Source organism: Puntigrus tetrazona, chromosome 6, assembly GCF_018831695.1.
Source record: "Puntigrus tetrazona isolate hp1 chromosome 6, ASM1883169v1, whole genome shotgun sequence".
NCBI lineage: Eukaryota > Metazoa > Chordata > Actinopteri > Cypriniformes > Cyprinidae > Puntigrus > Puntigrus tetrazona.
In genome coordinates, this window is record NC_056704.1 from 16,940,685 (window position 1) to 16,962,112 (window position 21,428).

Here is a 21,428-nt window from a genome sequence, read left to right on the forward strand (position 1 = left end):
TTTGTCAGAAAAATATTATGACATAAGCATTACTCATTTCATTTTTGCTATTCTTTATTCATTAGTCCTCATTTTATTTCATTTATATGACACTATAATGTATCCTTCCATACTGGGGGCACGTTTGTGAAGATCTGCCGGTCCTGCTTCTTTCAAGCAGAAAGCTCTACTGATGTTTTTGCATAATGATGCGTGAAATAATGTGTAACTTATCTCGTCTGTAATTTTCCTATCTGCATCTTTTTAAATGTGTAAAGTTATCAATGTGTTGCAAATTGGAGCAATAGTTCATCCAAAAATGCAAATTCTCTATGCCTTCGTATTTCTTTATGACCTTCTTCTGTGGGGAAAAAAAGGTAAATGTTTGAAAAATATACTGGCCACTTTTTCAAATAAAATATGAAAAAAAGTTAATGTGGACTGGAGCTCACAAACTTCAAAATTGCATAAAAGTGTGTTAACACTTCAGTATAGGGATCAATTCTCACAGTCAATGCCTACTATTAAAATATTGGCTGTTTATTAATACTTATAAAGCACATATTTTGTGTGACCATATTCTGCATCCCTAATCTTACCAGTACCTTACTAACTACTAATAAACAGCTGATTGATTTTACTGAGACAAAATTGTTTGTTTACAGTAAGAATCGGCCCTTAAAATGTATGACCGAAAGTTTCATACTTGTATGTTATTTTCCATACAATGCCATGTAAAGCTTTTTGTTGTAATTATAATGAAATCAGTTCTTAAAATTTCTTGACATTGCTGATAAAGACTCAAGTCTTAAGTTTCAATGGTTTATGGGATAGGAGGTTACCAGTGAATAATGACTTAAACTGAGGTGTGTTGTCAGATAAACAATACTTTTAAATAAAACTTTTATAGTACGGTATGTTTAAATTCAAAGCTTAAAAAACTCCTAATTGATGTGAACTTCATAAAAAAGAGCGACCTGTAAATTATTCAAAACTTATCCTTTTATCTTCCACAGATGGAAAATCAAAAGGGATTTTTGGAAGACACAATGATGACAGAACTTAAATTTTTACTCCTAGAATATATATATATATTGTTCATTTATATTGTTTTCCACAGTATAAGTATAAACACATCAGTCCCATAAGACAGTTTATCACTACACCATATTTCCGTGATACAATAAATGAAAAAAAAAAAAAGAAATACACAATATTTCTTCTGCCTATCAACAAATAGAGACGATGATGGAATTGGGGACTTTTTTCTTATGCATTATGTATGTTACCTTTCATTTTAAAATGAAAAGTGATTGCAATAAAAATACTGTGTACTTTAAGGCTAAAACATTAGCAACTATATCTATGTATAGATTTGTCCTGTTGTATAATTAGTGTTAAATCATTTTCTTAGTACAGAAAGCTATTTCAGTCAATTACAAATTCAGCCAGATGATGACATGCAGTTTTATAAACAAGTTTGTTCTGCAAATTCATCTTCAGTTGACAAGAGTGAAGCGTTTTCAGACTGGGCAGCCAAAATTTTGCTCTTATTGCCCACTTCAGTGTCTTACATGTTTTAGCATATCATAACTCGCGCAGACAAATTGGATTTCAGAAATAACCCCAGTGCTTCTGAGAAGCCCTGTAAATATAATGAATACTCACTAAACCACTTACATCAGTGTTGTCCGTCTCTTGCCACTTAACCTCACAAAATATATTCACTTTATCAGGATATTTTATATACAACAGTACAGCCAGACATCATTCATTTTGCCCAGAGAGAGTAATTATTTCCAGCGACCACAGCGAGCCACAGATCTGACATTTTGCTCCATTATCATAGAAAGCCAATGTCAACACACGCACACACACACACACACACACACACAACACTGGGAGAAAACTAATATCAAGGCAATTTTGATATAATTACCTGTAAGGGAAGAAAACAATTTAGTAGTAGGGTTTATCCATTTGCTTATTGCAGGAAAATGTAACTGCAGTAAACTCTATTAAAAAAAGCAGTTCTGGTATTTTCTTTATTCCTTTCGCCTTTCATTCTCTTAAAACCTTCATTATTCCTTACCCAGAGTAACTCTGTGGCCATTATTACTGGAAATAATTCAGCAAGGGTACAATTTAGTGGAATCTATGCTGTGTGGTTTATTAAAAGGGTCTGCCTGCATTGCATCTCTATCTACCAGCACAGAGGCTGAGATTTTTGTTTTCCCTGCATGGCCCAACTTGGCATCAGCTGGCCTTTAAAGATGCGATTTTGCTTTGAAAGACACGATGTTGCATTTACAAATTAGTTTTAAAGATGCTCACATAAAGAACCGCAGCCGCTCTAAATTCGCATCGCTTGTAATCCACTGATGATATGCTTATGTTGATGTGCAAAACGCATTTCTGATTGGCCTTCTCACAGTTACTCTGTAATGCGAAAACCAATTTGCATCAAACATCATTTGCATTGTGTGAATAAAATTATGAATCATAGAATTGTCAGACCAGCATCTTTCACAAGTACAATCAAACTGCAAAAAACACCCACTGCAGTCTGCACACAGGTTTGATCCCAAGTTCATCAGCAAAGACAGAATTATCCAGTGCTAATACTGAATTTGCTCTCGTTGTTTTGACACTGCTCGTCTCTTGACTTATTGTAATGTGAAAAAAAAAAGATTACATGAATATGAATGGGAAAGCAATCAGGCTGTCAGGCGTTGTCCATCGGGAGCCAGTGTGGGAGAAAGGTGCAAATGAACTGTGATGGCTTTGGAATATGTAAATACTGCTTACAGTTGAATGATTTTATTGTGTTTGTCTGCTTAAACTATAACAAACTGCTTGACTGTAATAGTGTAATTATATATAATTTTTCCTTGGTTAAATCTGTACAACACGCATGACAGTGCAGTACTATCACATTGCTAAAAATCTGGGAGATTGTACAATAGTAGACTTCTATCATGGGCATCTGTAGGGTTTCATTTGAGGATGCATGAAGAAACCTGACCGAGCAAAGAAGAGCACACTTATTGAGGGTTACATGGAAAAACCTTCTGTAAAACAACACCATAACATTCATTTTACTTTTCTCCCCAGACCCGGTTCATGTTTTGCATTACACCGCTCTGCTTTCTGTGGCTTTTTTTCCGATTAGAAGTACCCGGTGCATGCTGTGTTTTTCTTTTACAAGACCGTGTGATGCTTGCAGATTAGAATCCTCCTCAGCATTAAATGCTAAAATGAGATGGTCTAGTAAGTTATTTGCATTATGTAAATATTTTAGGTGGATGTTTTTGATTGTTATGCTGCAACTTGCTGCGTAACATTTTCACCATGTTGGCATGTCACGGCAAGTTAACAAAAGTTCAACCTTTATGAGCGCAACCCTGCACTTTAAATGCAAAAATGTATGTTTGTGCGTCTTATAGTGTTTTACCGATTGTAAAGAATCTTATTAATTCAGTAAAAAAGCAGTCTGAACAAAAAAAAACGCTGAAAAAAATCAAATCACACAATAAAAGAAAGCTATAGAATCAAAGATCACATGAGTATAAAATAGCTTTTCCCCAAACTGCAGTAAATATATGTAGATACCATGCCAAAAAAAGCATAATAGCATGACACTAAAATAATGCAAGAAATAATGTAACAAAATAGAACATTAAACCCCTCTGATAAGAAATAAACATGGTTATTTAAATGCAAAGCCATCAAAAAACTAAAAATTGTAAAATTACATGAAGCTCTATTAGTTTTTACAATGCTTTACCTTTCACCTTACAGTCTTTTCCCGTATGCTTCACTAATTTCTACCGTATTATGCACGTTCTGCTAAATGTATATGGTATTGAAATTCTTGTCCTACTTTGATATCTCAGTGAGTGGTGTCATCTTATCAGTTAATTGTGTGGCCGCTATCTTATATTGGAAATAAGACATTTCTTTACACTTTTATCCTTTTGCTTGTCTCAGAAAAAAGTAGGAATCCACCCATATATCTGACTTCTATCTACTGGTCTATCTTCGTGCCTATCACTGAATTACTTGGATACTTACTCAAACTCTTGCTTGTCTGCGAACCCTCAAAAACTGCTGAAACTGAGAAGAAATTTGTAAAAGAGGCTGAATAGCCTCTTTTTTTTTTTTTTGTAGAGTTGGGTTGGAGGAGACCGTCTGTTTCCAGCACACAAAAAATCTCATTATATTGTACAACAGAGATTTGACAGTTCTATGCATGGAGGAGAGACAATACAATGCATTAGACAAGGCCTAGGAAAGCTCGGCCATTATACAGACATATGAAGCTAACTATCAGCCCACCATTGTATTAAGTAAAGGGAGAGTTATATGGCACACAATAATAATCATATTTGACACTGTCCTTGCATTATCCACCGTGAAGGTTGGGCAAGATGTGTCTGTTCGGTACACTATGGCAGCATAGCGTCTTAGCGCAGTGACCCAGTTAGGGATAGAGACACTGGCAAATATATCTGCGAGGATTTGCCAAAGGGCACAGGAGATAAGTGACAAAATGGAAAATGCTTTAATGATGATCATATAGGTCTTGTGTGGTGGAGTGTTGGGGGCACAGCTTCAGTGTTCCTCCTCCTGTTAGCTGTTCACGCAGCCTGCGGGAGAAAATTTCACTTTCCTTACCCAACGAGCAATAAATAACCTTAGTGGACCTGAGCTTCCGCATAGGCAAATTGGCACCCTTTGAACAGATTGGTAGGGTATTGCGGTACACTGTTAATTTATGTCTACTCAACGTAATAGCCATCAAATTCTCAAATGCAATAACACTGAATCTCAAAATAAAGATCCATACGTGTATAGGAGAGATGCTAAAATAATTAAGGCAGGTAACTGAACAACAACAGAAGCATGTTGTTTATTTCTGTATTTTTCTTTTAATGAGCAACTGTGAAGATGAAGCGCATGTAGGTTGCTATGCTGCCTGCACTTACACCTGTATAGTATGTGATGATGAGGACACCATGATCTGGTACCGAAAACCTTAACGTACGTGTGACTGTGCTGCGTCAGCTTTGGATGCAATCATTTGGCATTTGTTCTTACAACATCAATGTGTTTAATTAATTATTAATGGTATATAATTCGCCTTTGTTCTCTGTGTTGTTGTTAATCATGCTTACAGCGCAAACCATTGTTTCTGTGCAGCAGCAGAAATTTGTACGCCGTTTCTGATTCGTCTTAAAGCGTGAATCAGGCAAACAAATAATTTGGGTTTGTTGGTTTGACTAGACTCCTTAATTCCAATGAAGACCCATCTTAATGCCACTGCATACAATCACATTTGAGAATTGTGTGCTTACAACTTTGGGGCAAGAGTTTTGGGTGGCCCAGTTCTGTTCCAGCATGTCAGTGTGCCAATGCACAAAATGAGATCCATAAAGAATATTGATTTTCTTTACAGAGTTGTGTTGTCACTCGATATAGCGTTGCATTTTTTCTGGCAGCATTTCATAGATGAGACAATTTCGCTACTTTACGTTTTTCAGCTGTTTAAAATGCGAAATAGCATGTTCTATTAGCCAGTGAATCATTCGAGTTGGTTCTTTTAATGAATCGATCAAACGGCATCGGCTTTGGTTTTGTTTGAAACAATTAAGTCGCGTGGCAAGAGGGTGGAGCGTTTTATCATCATGGAATAATTGTGGCCAATCAGAATTTCCTCATCTTGTTTTGTGATCCCAGTATTTTTCTGTGACAGCCGAAAATTGTGTAGTGTGTTTTGGGTTTAAAGTGAAATAGCAATGCAATATTTTTAAAAGAGAATGAAATTAATGGAATATATAATGGCACAATGAAAACAATATTCACAGTATATTTAAGTTCCCTGAATGATTTTGTAAACATATTCAGCAATTTTAAAGGAATGGCGTTGACTTCTTTTAATGAGGAATCTCTCTAATTTGATCTTTGATACACATCTGGTACAAACCTTGATCAGTTTCCAGAGTGGAAGTCTTTAATAACAGTTCTTCATTTGCTGTTACCTTACTAACCTTTTACTAACTTATTAAAAAGTTAGTAAAAAGAGACCTACAAATTACACTCTGTTTAGCACCATTATTTATTATTATTTATTTAATTTAATAAAATAAAAAAGAGAAAAAAAACCTACAGCTGTCTAAAAATCATAGAGGGCCTTTACAGTGAAGTCTTGGTTAAAAAAAAAAAAATTTCTATACTAGCAAAACAGTTTGGAGTGGACAGATAATCTTTGAGAGCGAAAATAAACCTCCAGGAGAACGGTTGTGTGTCTCACATCAACACACAGCGGCGTTTCATTAATGGATTCATATTGTTAAATGAATAGTGAATCAATGATTCAGTGAGCCATTCTGCTTTGTTTCTAAAGGAATCAATCAAATCAATCTGAACGAATCCATGAATAACTGAATAACTATAAAGAAAAGTAAGTTTTTCCTAATTCACACTATTATCTTTCTTCATAACTTCATCTTAAATTATTGCATGTTAATTAATCGTGTTATTTTCAGATTAACTTTATTAATTAATCTGCACATTATGTGATTAGATAAAAAATTACCTAATAAGCCCATTTAAGACTTAAAAATACACCCCTCCGACTTGAACTGAAACATAGCAATAGAAATGATAATAAAAAGTTGTGTGTCTTGCTTCTTTAAGGGTTGCATTATAGTGGGCTCTAGCTTTACTGCATTTGGTGCCTCTGCCATAATTCACCGTGAATGTTTTAGCTATTTAGATTGGCTTGTCATACATCTGTAGTTATTTATTGAAAGTAACTCAAAAGTAGTATAATGCATTACGATTCAGAGACAGTAATATTTAATGTAACTAATTACTTTAAAAGGACAGTAACTAGTAATGCATAATGTCTTCCAATTTGAAAGTAACTTACTCAACACTCTTAAAGTAGTATTGACATAGATTTGCAACTTGCAACTTGTGATATGTAATGCAAGTATTGGGTGTAAATTGAATTTTCTCTTCTGCTGCTTGAGCTTTAAGGTAATGTGCTGATTTTTAGCACACGTTTTGGTTTGCTCATACGCGGTGAGCTCTTTTAAATGATCCTGTTTTGTGGATAACCAAGCGTACTAAACAGACGTCCACTACATTTAACGTCAGTCTCAAAATCGGTTCCAGTTCCCACTTATCTCTTCTGACGCGGACATCAGAACTTTCGTCTCCGAACTTTTAGCCCTGATTAATAAGCCATTATGCCTTTTACGTCTGTGAGCGGTAAATAAGGAAGATATAATTATATCATGCTTAATCAAATGAGATGCTTTAAGTGCTGCTTTTCCAAGCAGATAATAAACAATTCAACACCACCGAGTAAGTCATGGGACCAAACACTCACATTCCTCTGAGCTGCAGTGATGGTTATGCTTTGTGAACGGTAGTACATTGTGTACAGCCTAGCTGTGTCTGTGGAAGCTTTTAGAGAGAATTAGACTATTACCACCAGTGTGTGAGTAACACCGCATGACAAAATAAGCTACAATATTGATGCTGGCATCAAATTATTTTCACGTTTTAAAACTTGGAACAACAGAGGTGTTATATTCTGCATCTCTGGTATAAAAAAAATATATAGATCCCACACCCCCCCACCCACACTTTTTGTTTTATTCCAATGTCTTGCCCTTGGCATTGTTTGCTTTTAAGAAAGCTCTGAGTATTTTTATTATTGACCATAATGATGTACATTAATTTCCTTCATGTACACATTCTGTGAGAAAGGAAAGTCTGAAGGATGAAATTGCTCTGTTTGGCAGAGGAAAGCTTTTTGTTCTCTGCTCTGTGCGCTTTTTGCAACTGCAACTAGGGAATTGGCAGCGCCGCCAAGATTAAAAAACGGCCAGAACCATTTTGAGCCAGTTTGTAATCTTCTCAAGCAAAGGCCTGACACACATTTTTTAATGCCACATAGTGAAGTATGATGACAACTAAGAGCCGCTATAAGGATCAGGTCTGTTGGGTGAAGGTCAGGAGAATTGCTGATGGGCTGTTCAGGGTCAGCACTCACAGCCCTACAGCCTAACAGCCTTCCGGAGATGGGATGATGGGAGGAGACGGGAAAAATAAACATTGCATCTTACTGACTTGGACAGTTCAATCAACATAGCAGTTCACTATTCTGGCTGTAGTTTGCGTTTGAAATGGTTAGAAATTGTAATTGTAATAAAAAAATAAATAAATAAATAAATACAATAACAGAACCATTCCTAAGACAAACAAAAAATGGAAACAATAAAATCACAATAGAAATTTTGCGGAAAATAAATACAGTAAAAATAAAAGGGGTTCTCTATGTTCTCTAAAATAAGAAAATATATCTTATTGATATCAACTGCATACATAGAAAGTAGGTTCTGATATATGGTGCATTTAGTCCTCCTGGGAGGTTTGTGTTTACAAGTTGATAAGTCGTAATGGCACGCCTTTCTTTATTTTTATTTTTTTGAAGACACCAATATTTTAAATGTTTTATAAAACAAGGAATAAAGAATGTGCGGTAGGTGCACTTGATTGTAAAAAATGATTGTAATGTGATTGTAAATTTCTGTACTGTTTTATTCAGTTTTTGCAAAGGTGCTACTGTGTTTTATATTATGAATATTTTATAGGAATTACAATACTGTAATTTTTTGTACCTGCAGTTTAGCTTCATTGTAAATACAGTATATATATATATATATATATATATATATATATATATATATATATATATATACATTTCAACAAATTTACCATCAACCGCAGTCACTGCACCTATATTTTTTGCCATGTCTCAAAACCTAAAATCAATAAAAAACGTAGAATCAATTGCTTAATATGACCTTTCTATCACTTTGCAACAACATTTCCAGTTTCAAAAGTCTATACAGTGCAGAGAATTGCACTCTAGTGATTTCATGGGATCTTTGACAAATTTTTTATAACGCGTCTAAATCCCACATTCACTCTACAATTTGTACTGATTCAATCCTGAATGTGTGTTTTATAAACTGCACAATACCAGTCCCGGTGACCCTATCAATTCACAGTTGCTGCATTCATCCTATAATTCCTTATTATACCAAATCAAGCTACTAGGTGTGCTCAATTTACAATGGGATTGGAGACAGATCTTTCCTTAGGGACTGCAACCACTGTATTTTTTTAATTACAGCTTAAAAGTTTAATGCTGAGTGTTCACTGAATTTGAAGCCATGGCAGGGATTATCATAACTAATGTATTTTAATAATGAGCAGGTTTAAGAGTCAGGAGAGGTTGATTGTGGTGGCTGCAAAAGCATGATTGTCAGCCTTAGGGCGAGGAGCCCTAATGGGGATTTATTACATGCCAAAGAGAGTTTGCATGCCTTCATTAAAACATCTTTTTTACTGTCCAAATGCCCTGTTTTAATTAAAAGGAAACAAACAGAGAGCTACTATTACGTTTACTGTTCCACTGGCCATTGAATGGTCGACATTTGTTCTAGTAGATAATGGGCGTAATTAAAGTCTGGCGATTTGCCGTAAGAAATTTTAACCCGAGTACCACCCTGGGGGACATCAAAAATAAGAAATGTGATTATCGCTGCTTTATGCTTATGTGTGATGATGAATTTTCTTTATTTATTTTTTTAATTAAGCAAAGCATGTCGAAACTAGCGCCAACCCAAAACGTACTGTGCTCAGCTGTCATTTATTGACACCCTTCAGTCATGTCCCCAGTGACTTTTATAAAGTCATACCTGAAACACAAAAAGATACCAGGAAAATCTGCTTTGACCCTCCCAGAGGCAGCAATGACCCATATTCTGTCATCCGATGACAGCTTTCTAAGGTTACGAGGTGGATTCCCTCCTAGTAACCATTTCACAGGTATGAAACCAAATACGTTCCCTGGTTTCAATGAAGCATTGAATCCATCTAATGGGCTCTCTGAATGGTTCACCATTCCCTGTGGGAGTACTGTGGTAGTAAGGGGTGACGCTAGGTGGGTTAGACACAGTAAAACCTTCATGGAGAGTCAAAAAAGAAACATTAGTCTCTCGCTTGTACAGCTGTGGGCCCAACAGTGACTATGTGATGTGGTTCACAATGAATCTAAATGATGGGTTAACGCATTGAATATTTTAGCCACCAGACACAGCAAGAACATCCAGGAATTTGTCTTCACAGGGGAAATAGTGTTGTCGAGGAGAGCCCACTGTAGGGGGGAACTCATTAATCATTTCAAGCCATTGAACCGTGCAGTTCTTCTACCCCTCTCAAGCATCTCTGCTACAGAAAGGCACTCTCCTTTGCAAACGTTATTCCAATGCCCTTTCATTTATCACCCAAAATCAAATTGCATGTTTCTGCTTAATAATAGAAGCCTCCCAAAAAGCTCTCCTGATGTGTCTTGTAGGGTTCAGTGTGCTTTGAGAAATGACTCCGGGAGGAAGTACAGACTTTAAATTAAAGGCGATACTGAAAGCTAGAATGGCTGAGTGTCAGTTGTGCTGATATACTTGAGCATGGGGTGATTTGTTTTGACCTTGGAAATGCCTACGGTTGACAAGGGTCATCTAGGGCACGTTATAAATGTTTCAGTTGTGTGAAAGATATGTATGGATAGATATTTAACAGTTTGTTATGTATTGTTGTCCTACATCTCAGTCGAGGTGTTGTGGAGTTTGCTAAGGATATTACAGGTTCTTTAAATAACGTTATAGTTGGGTTTTAGGGAATTTGATTTATTTTAGAGGTGCTGTTTACGATATCTGCAATCTAAAAAAATAGTGATACTCACTGGAATCTTTATTCTTTCCTGAAAACACTTATGTAGAAACCACTGTTCTTTTCCAGAAAAGCAGAAAACATTCACTAATTGATTGTTTCATTGATTTAATTGACTGGATATAACTGTTGTTTTTTTTAGTCAAGATTAGGCCTAATTTTACAATTCTTCTATAAAAATTTAGCTGATTTAGCTGATACAGTGGTGCACAGAATTATTGACACCCTTGCTAAATGTGAACAGAAATGCCTGTAAAAATAAATCAGCATCGTCACCTTTTGATTAAAATTATTTACAGTGCAGATTTACTTTCTTTTGCACATTTATCAAGGGTGTCAGTAATGTTGTGTACCACTGTATATAATTTTTTTTTATTTTCACTTTATTTCTGAGAGTGTATGAACTTAATGGAAAACCAGATGTACTCCACACTGAAGTTTAAATATGGGCAATTATGTGTTAATGTTATTTAATTATTTATTTATTTATTATTTATTATGTTACAAGTTCACACGAAACAAACAGCTTACAGTAAAGTTGCAGTAAATTATCGTTTTGGACGTTCTTTAACTTCTGAAAGTTAGTTTACATGGTACATTAAACTGTTGTATTTTTGAAAAGATCAAGGAAAATTAGATTTTTCAAGATTTGACCCCTTTAATAAAGGGAGGCTTCTGCTTTCCCCCAATAAATGATGGACTGCTTGAAAGATTACTTTGTTTTTATGAGTGGCATTTCATTTTAATTGGTTCATTATTTCCAGCAATTGCATCTTCAAATTCCCTTGATTGCTGCAGCTGTGGTTCATGCTGTGTCAGGATAGCTGAGGTTGTGAACACACACGTACACACACACACACACACTCACACACACACACTCTAACAGGCACATACTCCTATTTGCCAGATGGACACATTAAATCAGTGCTTGCTGGACCTGGCAGGATGTTATCAGAAGCCATCGACAGCTTCCACTGTGGGTGGATATTGCTATAAAATAAGAAAAAAGTGCTGATGTTATCGAATGATGGATTTTGGTCATAAGGATGTTATGGTTTTCATTTCCTAATTGAGCATCCCTCAAATAGTGCTTTCAGACATGTGTTCTATATTTGCAGTCGCAGATTATGCCAGTTCTTTGCCGACAGCATGCGATTCCATTGTGTGGATGTAATGAATGTGTTAAATGATGCACATCCATCTTTTGAAAGATCTCAAAAACTATTTGGAATTTTGGGACTTCACACTGGTAGCAATTCAGGTGACACGGAAAAGAAAAAAACTCTCTGAGGACCGGAAAAAAAGAGTTTCATATTTTAAAATGTGTCTTTTAAGGATAGAGTTATTGAGGGGGTGCGAGTTATTGCCACGTTCTCAGCAGCAATATGATGGTCGATTCAAAGGAATGATAAATGGCTCCAAATATTTTCAGGTCAAAAGTGTTTTTCCCCCCTTATACCACAGCCCTAACACTGAAAACATTGCCACTGCTGCTTCAGAGATATTTTATCTAGGAAATTCTGAGGTTTGGAGGCAAAAAATCTCTTTATCCAGCATGACAGGCCTTGTTTGGTCTATCAGAGACAGAGACATGAAAAACAGTTCACAGAAATCTTTTTTTTGCCACTGATACCTGTACATTTTCCTTCTGTAAGGATTTGTCTGTTCTCGGTTTTTGTGAATCCTAAACCTGACGAGTGCTGTTCTTATCTGACAAGCTGGTCTGGGAGATCACCAGACTCAAAGGACTGGTTAGTCTAATCTTTGAGCATTTAGCTGCGCTCTCAGCCCTCTAGGATATTAAAATGCACCATCTGTTTACTGAAACCTGCTCAGCATGGTTTACATGCAAGACCTTGTCAGTCAAATTTATGCTTGAGCAAATGGGCATGACAGCATATGCTAGGCAGGAGAAAAACGTAAATACATGAGACAAATTTTCACATATTAAACTGTGTGTGTACACTGTATGTGTGTGTATATATAGTGTGCAGTAAGGTCCATATATATTTGGACACATGCAAAATTTTTATTATTTTAGCCATTGACCAAAACATATTCAATTTAATTATATAGGATAATTTAATGTGCTTTCATTTGAAGGTATTCTTATCAAAATTGGAGTAAATGTTAAGGAATTACTGCTCTTTAATATGTACGCCCCCCCTTTTTCAAGGAACCATAAGTAATTGGACAACTAGCTCACAAGCTGTTTCATAAACAAGCTATTCCTTTGTAATTTCTACATCAGTTAAACAGGTAATTGTTCTGGATTCTAAGTGTGCTATTCACACATCATGCAATCAAAGGATCACCCCACACAAGTGAAACAGACAATTGCCAGGCTTCAAGATCAAAACAAATCTGTCAGAGAGATAGCAGGAACATTAGGAGTGGCCAGATCAACAGTTTGGTACATACTGAGGGGGAAAAAGACACACTGATGAGCTCAGCAACATTAAACAGCCTTGATGTCCACTAAGGAAAACAGTGGTGGATGATCAGAGAATCCTCTGAATGCTAAAGAAAATCCATTTCACAACATCCAGCCAAGTGAAGAATAGAGATGTGTCACTATCAATGTCTAGAATCAAGAGAAGACCTTCACGAGAGCAAGTACAGAGGTAGCAAACAAGACCAGATAAGATTTTGCCAGAAAACATCTAAAAAAACCAGACCACTTCTGGAAAAAAAAGCATTCTTTGGATGCCTGAAATTAAGATCAGCTTCACTGTAAAAATGAAAAGTTGACTTAACTTAAAATTTCAAGGCAACTCGCTGCACAGCTTTTTTTTGAGTTCACTGACCTTTGGAGAAAGTTGTTCACTCAAGCCAAGTCACTGAGTAAAGTCACTTTTTTTTGTTCAGTTAACACACTTTATTATCTTGAATGTTGATGTGATATATTTTTTCCTGTTTCTTGAAAAAATGTTCAGTACATCAACTAACAATAATGATAAAACAACAAAAAAGTTTAAATGAAATGATCAAACAGCAAAACAGTATAACTGCATCATTTATTCATGCAGCAACGCATGCTGGGAACTTGCAAAGCCTGAACATTTCAGCAACATGAAATTCTTTGTTCAGACAACTGCTTGGGTCAACATTTGGGTCAAGTTTAAAGAAAATAGAATGTTTTGGTGTTTGAGAGGTTTCGTAAACTGGAAAAGTGCAGTTCCTTTTCCAGAATACGTAGAATACGGTAGAAAGTGTGGAGTAGGCTTGGAACAGCTCATGATCCAAAGGATACAACATAATCTTTGAAACATGATGGAGCAGTGCGATGGCATGAGCATGCATGGTTTCCAGTGGCACTGGCTTACTGATGTTTAGTGATGATGTGAAAGAAGACAGAAGCAGCTGGATAAATGCTGAAGTGTATACAGATATACTCTATGCCCAAAGTTAGCCAAATGTAACAAAGTTGATTGGACAGTGTAAGTTTCATTGTACAGAAAGGTAAAAAGTGGGATATTCTAAACTGACCTAGTCCATCACCTGGTTTCAACCTGACAAAACTAAAGGCAGAAAGACCCACAAACAAACAACGATTTAATGTAGCTGCAGTAAAGGCCTGGCAAAGCAACACAGAGGAAGAAACCCATGCAGTCTCTGGTGAGGTCCATGATTTCCACACTTGAGGCAGCTATTGCCTGCAAAGAATTTTCAATAAATGATTAAACATTTTATATAGATATAATATATAATATAACATTTTATATAGATTTTTTTTAGATTTTATATCGATTATTTATCTGTCCTATTATATTTTTGTATATACTTTGTATGCAAATGTTTGTAATTCCTAAGCTTTTTATATGATATTTTTGTTCAACCCATTGAATTACAAGTCACACACACACACACGCACACACACACACTCACTCACTCACTCACACTTACACATATTTATATAAATAATATATTGGACCTTTTTGGTTTTTTTCAGTTTTAAATTGTCCTTGATTAAACTTTGCTTTTTTTATTTAATTTTCAGATGAGATGCCAACAGTACTTGAACCACCAACTGTTATTTTATCCGTGAAGTTGGCAAAAAGGTCTAAATTCATACTGAAGGTACACCAGGCAGTGCAACGAGAATATTAGTTCGGAAATAGAGAAATGTTGTGAAAATATAATATACGGCAAACACATACATTTCTATCCGGATGGAATTCAATTTCTCAAGGGACCTATGAGTTACCCGAAAAACAATGTGTAACTTGCTCTGTAATTTTTTCCGAGGTAGTGTGAGGAAAAACAAATTTACTTGGGGGGAAAACTAGCTGCACCCGATTCTGGCTTTAAGAATCACCCATTGACATTATCCATGCCAACTAAACGGACTTGAGGGCTGGAAAACACTTACACCCTAGCTAAAAAAGCTCTTTGAACATACAACCACCATGTTGTTAAGCTTTGATCTTAAGTCATTTACCAAGTGCATTTCACCACCTACGGAAAATGGACTGTATTCTTAAGCTTTTTTGATGCGCAGTAAAAACAATACCAGGAAACGTGCTGCACCTATCCACAAAGAATAGAAGGGACTCAAAAGGAGCATACATGGAAAGATCAAGGGTTTAACCCTTCTTTGATTTTTTTTTTTTCCCCTACCTGCATAAATAAATCTTATTCCGTATTCCGTGCTTGCCAAGATTATGTCACAATCTCTGATTCTTGGCACTTAGTTTAGCAGTCATCAGTTTTCCCACTAGGTGACTTGACCGACATTTATTTTTTATTGTCTCTTGATAATGTTATTTTTTCCCACTTGGTATTCAAGAAAAGAATGGAACTGTCTTTACTAGCCAAGTAGCCATCATTTAGTCTGACAAATTATTCATATTTTATTCTGACTTTTTTTTTCTTTGCCAGATACATAATGCTGTTGAATAATGAATCATTGTATACATTTTTAAATAGATATACTGCTGTAAAAAAAAGGAAAAAAAAAGTTTTATTCCACAGCTTCTGTGAAAACAACTTTTGTGAAAGAATATTTCGTCACGTAGTGAAAGATGGAATAATGTACTTTCAAGCAAAACATTCAGAACATTAAATATAATTAAATGCATTTAATATAAATGTTAATAATAATAATAATAAGTTAGTAAAACTGCAGGGAAATGGTTCGTTCACCCTAAGAGAAAAATTCAGTCATTTAATCATGTCACAGATCTTTTCTCAATCCTCCCCCAATTCACTTTCTCAGTAGCACAAAAGAAAAATCATGAGATGATGGCAATTTGTTTTGGAAGCAAGTAGTCTTGAAAATCACAAAGTAAATAGAAATAGTCCAAATATGCATTGTACACTATTTTTCCAAGTCTTCTGAAGTTTTACGTGAAGAACAGTTTGAAATCAGTCATCGTTGCTGACTAAAAATCATACTTTTTTGCAATTCATATCCGATGCATTTTTTTTAACATGCAGCATACCCCGTAAGAAACTGTGCAGAAACTCTTCAGCTCAGTTCAGCACAGTTCTGGCATGTACTGTCAACACAGCAGGTTTGAATATGCGAACATGAGCAAGATTTCAGAGCTTTAGGACAGTCGTCCACGCTTCCTTACAGCGCCATGTCTATTCCTGTGTGTCCTGAACTCTGCCTTGTCTTAGCTGCACTCGTTAATAGTTAATAGCTTGACTGACCATTAAAGCAGTGTTCAAAATGGTTATGGTTGTTTTGAAAATAAATTTTATTTACTTTTAGGTCTTCTGAGGGCTATCGTTTTGGGTCTTTGTAAGCGCGGCCGTGGCAAAATTAATATATAAATAATTTTGTTCCATCTGTTTCATTTGAAGGATTTTCAGGGATTTTGTTTTTCTCACTGCCGTCAAATAACTGTCTTTTTCGTTCCGGTTTCTCTCTCTGTCTGCAACCACACGTCTGTCTGCCTCATTTCCTTCAGGCCACCCACCAAATATGCGACCATATCTAGACAATGTATGTTTACAGCAATAAACAAATTAAACATAACAGAGCTGCAACAACAACAGGAGCATGAGTGAAATAAGCCTACTGGCGTGAATGGAAATGGCAGATGGAAGTAAGGAGTGCCGCCCAGGAGACACATATCACATAGATAACTGATGCCAGCCCAACTGCGTCTGACAGGAGGCTGCGATATTTAATCAGACCTAGCACTGAATCAACACCACCGCCAGCTGCAATTCAAATCCCTTTATATAACCCAAATGCCAATTAGCTGGAAATAGCACAGCACCACACCCTGTTGTCAAACTATTACATTATGATGTGTTGGCAGAGTCTTAGTTTGGCGCCCTGACAGTAACGGGGTAGGTGTGTGGCAGTACGCGGTTCATAATCCACGTGAAATGTAACTTCTAAATTCAGAGACTTGTGAAATACAGTGTACAGACATCTTTCTGCCACTGATAGATGTGCATTGTCTTTGTATAAGCTTTTGGCTCTTCTCGCTATTGAGAACTTGATTGCACTTTTATAGCCAGCTGTGGTTCCATGAGGAAACTTCAAAGCCGCCTTTCTAGTGGACCGAAAGGTCCTTTGCAGAAGAAAAAGTGAAGGATTATTCAAATGTTCGAAAGGAACGCTGAACGGTTCTTTGGTGAACCCAAAAAGGTTCTTATATGGCATCACCGTAAAGAGCGTGCGGCTCAAACTTCAGTGGCAACTAAGAATTACAAAAGTTTAATTTGTGGAAAATTCAAAGAAGAATCAAACCACCATTGCAGATGGTGATGAATGGCTGTATTGTGTGTGATTAGTTTGGACATGTACTGAGCTCTATTTAAAATTAAATAAATATAATAATCATAAATTAATTAAAAATATGCGTGCAATACACCATTAAAAAAATATGTGTTATAATATATCTGGGGGTATTCTGGATATCTAATTTCCTCAATAATTATCTTTTATTGCTGTTTATTGTAACTTTTTTTTTTCTTCAAATATATTTAGACAAAATAGCATCTAATTTCAATCAAGTCATTTATTAGTTATCTACCATACCATGAAAATAATAATTGGCTAACTGGCATCAGTAAGCCTTTAACTTTTTATGCTACTTTGTTAAACATTAAATATTGACAGGATTTTGGGCTTGAAATAAAAGCTTATGAATGGCAAAATACACATTTGGCTTCCTTCCTTTATAATTTAAAAGAGGTTGAGATAACACTGCGTTGATCATGCATTTGGACTGCTAGATTTGCTGTTTCGCACTTCATTAGAAACTGTGAACATTGATTGAATGGTGCAACATCATAAAAAACCAATAAGCCAGAGCGTAGTTATAAAGTTGCCTTGGGAATTCAGAAATAATGCTAAATATAATGGAATTTCATAACAAAATCAGTGTTGTGGTGTCAGCGAGAGTGAAAAGCAGGAAGTGTGGTGTTGTTTTGTGTTCTCCAAAGACCTTGCGCTGTCCCTCATGTCCCTCAGCATGGGGTTTGCCTAGTCTAATTGTATTTTTTGTATACATTTCAGATTGTGGCAAACCAAAATGGCGCTTTCACATTATGGCCAATGACAACAAAGTACCTTCATGTGAATAAAATAATCTCTCCTCAAACTCGAGCTAAATTTTGACCTCTCCCTGATGGTGTTAAAGGGGATTATGTGTGAGAGGCTTCAGTAGAAAGCAAAAGAAGTTTGAAATGCGAGTGAAAAGGAGAGAGAGAAATTTGCAGCATTCAGCTCCCCATCACTTTCCGCAAACCGTTTTCCAACACCTGCTACTAGCTGTAGATGACACATGAACTGTTCCATTTGATAGCACAACTGGAGCTCTGAAAGCCAAAGCCGCCTAAGTAATGACATCTCTGCAAAGCCTATGTACACATTATCCCGGTGGAAATTAGCTGATTTTATAAATGATTTGAATTCTATCAGGTTGAAGAAAACACGTGGCCCGTTAGAAAAACTGCATACCTGAAGAGATACTTTGAAGTGCTTGAGATAGACTTTTAGAAAAGGCGCCATATGCTGAGCAAGCCAGTTTCGAAGTTATTCAATCAGAGATGATTACAATTTTAGCGCACTGTATTGAATCTCAGCCAGGTCGTGTAAGCCTCAGTAAACATTTCTGCTAGAAAAATTATTGTAAAATGCTCATATGTCAGAGTGACCTATTGCTAATCATTTAAATGGCTGCCGCTGGTTGTTGAACATTCTTTTCTTTTTTCTTTTTTTGCATGAACTATAAATGCACTGTCCGTCACTGAAAAGTGCATGCCATGCATGCTTCCTTAAGAAATTATAATCAGATTCAGAAGATCAAAAATTCAAAAGTAAAGTTTAAATACAAGAAAGTTTAAAATTATGTTAAATCTTAAATATTTTAAGCATTTTCCTTATTTTAATGAAATCCTAAAAGAATGTATGGAAGTTGGATACCTTGTTTATTTTAATTCTTGATTTTAATTAATGTACCGATTCTTTTTGGGGGGTAAATACAACTTCAGCATTTCACAAATTTAAAACAAAAAAGGTAATAATTATTAGTTTTATGCATTATTGCATCTACAGTGGAACTAAAAATACTTTGGAATGGGTAACCATGTTACATGCTATCAGAAATTTGCTTTAAGGAGAGATATGAAGCACTTACCTAAAAAACACAAACATAGAGCAAACCCAACCCACATGAATAATTTTAGTAACTAGAAGTTCGCACAAACAGTTCAATGTCAACCGGTTTCCACTAAATGAATGCTTAAACAAAAATGAGTCTAATTTTTATGTTTTTTAAATCCTCTGATCACACTGCTTTTGAAAAGTTTGAGGTCAATAAAGTTCAAATCTTTTAAAGAAGTATTTTTCCCACCAAGACTGTATATCATTTTTAATTAATGTAGTGTTCATTGTTTGTCCATTTTATTTAATACATTATCTAATTTTAACAAATGGCACCTTATTGTAAAGTGTTACCATATATGCATGTACTTGGGATGGCATTAGTCTTCAGTGAAATCATTCCAACTGAAATTACTTTAATATGGTGTGCTTTTTTATTATTATTTCAGTGTTGAAAGAAGCTTTCTGTGAAAACCATTTGATAAATACAAAAGGACAAAATGATTTGAAATTGATTTTTGCCATAATGTAAAAGTTTATACACATGTTTTCTTTCCTGGATGACCCCAAACTTCTGATTGGCAGTATATAGTGCTCTAAATATGTTTTCTGCTCAATTTTACAGTTAATAGAAAATCGCTAATGCTGCGTATGTCAACAACAGAGGGTCATTTCTATTTAACCTGGAATATTCTTCTGAAATAACTCTCTGTCAGTTACATTCTTAAAGTTCTACCCTTTTGGCATCTCAGAGTCAAGAATGCCAGGGAGCCAGTGTTGAATGCACTTTTATGTTTTACATTTGCTTTATAGATTTTTGCACGCTATTTCAAATATAAAAGCATTTGGGCTTCAGCTGAAAATACAACAGAATAAACGAAGGCAATGTGAGGCATTATATGAGAATAGTCACAGTATGATGTGAAAAGCTGTCTCACAATAAGTGATAGCATCTTATGTGTTTCAGAGTGTCTGAATTGAAATGGCTGATAATGATGAAACCTCTACACCTTGCGATAATTGCCACACGCTGTCATGGAGGTGCCATTTAACGTAGCGGTACGAAAAGTGGTCTGCTAACCAAATGTATTTTGCCAACAGCAGTCCTATGGTCAGAAACATCTGAATGATAGATAGGATACAGTCTATAATTATACGGCTACAAGGTAGACTAGAGCTACCTTGTGGCCCTTGAAGACTTGGCCTCTGCTTAAATTTCTTACACTTGTACAGTTGTTTGGTATGCCTTCAATGACTTAAAGTTTTCACGTATCTTTTCTCAGTCTATGTGCCCTGTAGGTTAGAAATTAAGATATATAAATTAATGGGTTGAGAGGAAAAAAAAAACAATTATATGTATACCCTTTAATTTATATATTTTAATAGTAACAGTAATTCATTAAAAAATAACAAAATAAATAATATTAATGCAGAATTCCTGAAATTAAGCGAGTGTAGTAAGTTTGCTTGCTGCTTGCTGCCTACTGCATGCACAGCTCTCCAAATTAATTACATGACATTCCGTTACAGGTAGGATGCTACATTGCAAGAAAAGCAGCTATATGTAGGCAGTAGGCAGCTCACTAGGTGCTGGAACAGAGCCAGTGTGTTTCAAACCCTGCGCAGACTCTGCACACTTCACGGATGACAGCAGAAGAGCCTTGCATGCTGCTTGATGCATGGTGAGTTTGTCATTGAGATTCCTCATCACATGTTCATAGTCTTTTTTCCAAAAAAAAAAAAAAAGTGGGGGATGCTTAAAAGGGGAAAATTATGCCTCTTCATTCAGTGCTTCTACAGTACATCACTTCTTACCAGTACCACAGGCCAAAAGGCACTCAACACAACACTCTGCCAGCCCAGCTGTGGGAATGAAACATCTTTTACTTAAAGGCTCAGGTGGTTTTGTCACTTTAGAATTCAACCTCTTTTGTTGTATTGGATTACCTTACTTTAAAGGGGTCACGAAATGGAAAATCGAAATGTCCTTGTTTTATGCATATACGAGATTGCTCTGCAATAAAAGCATACCACAACTTTCATACCTCAAACTTATAACTCCTCA

The 21,428-nt window shown here is 35.8% G+C and overlaps 1 long non-coding RNA gene across 1 annotated transcript in view; it reads left to right on the forward strand.

Moving 5' to 3' along the window:
* LOC122346379 overlaps positions 1–21,007 on the forward strand; it is a 123,303-nt gene extending 102,296 nt beyond the window's left edge. The window contains exon 3 of the long non-coding RNA XR_006251126.1: positions 20,894–21,007. This is a non-coding gene — a long non-coding RNA (uncharacterized LOC122346379). The remainder of the gene's footprint in view (positions 1–20,893) is intronic.
* Positions 21,008–21,428: the final 421 nt, after the last annotated feature.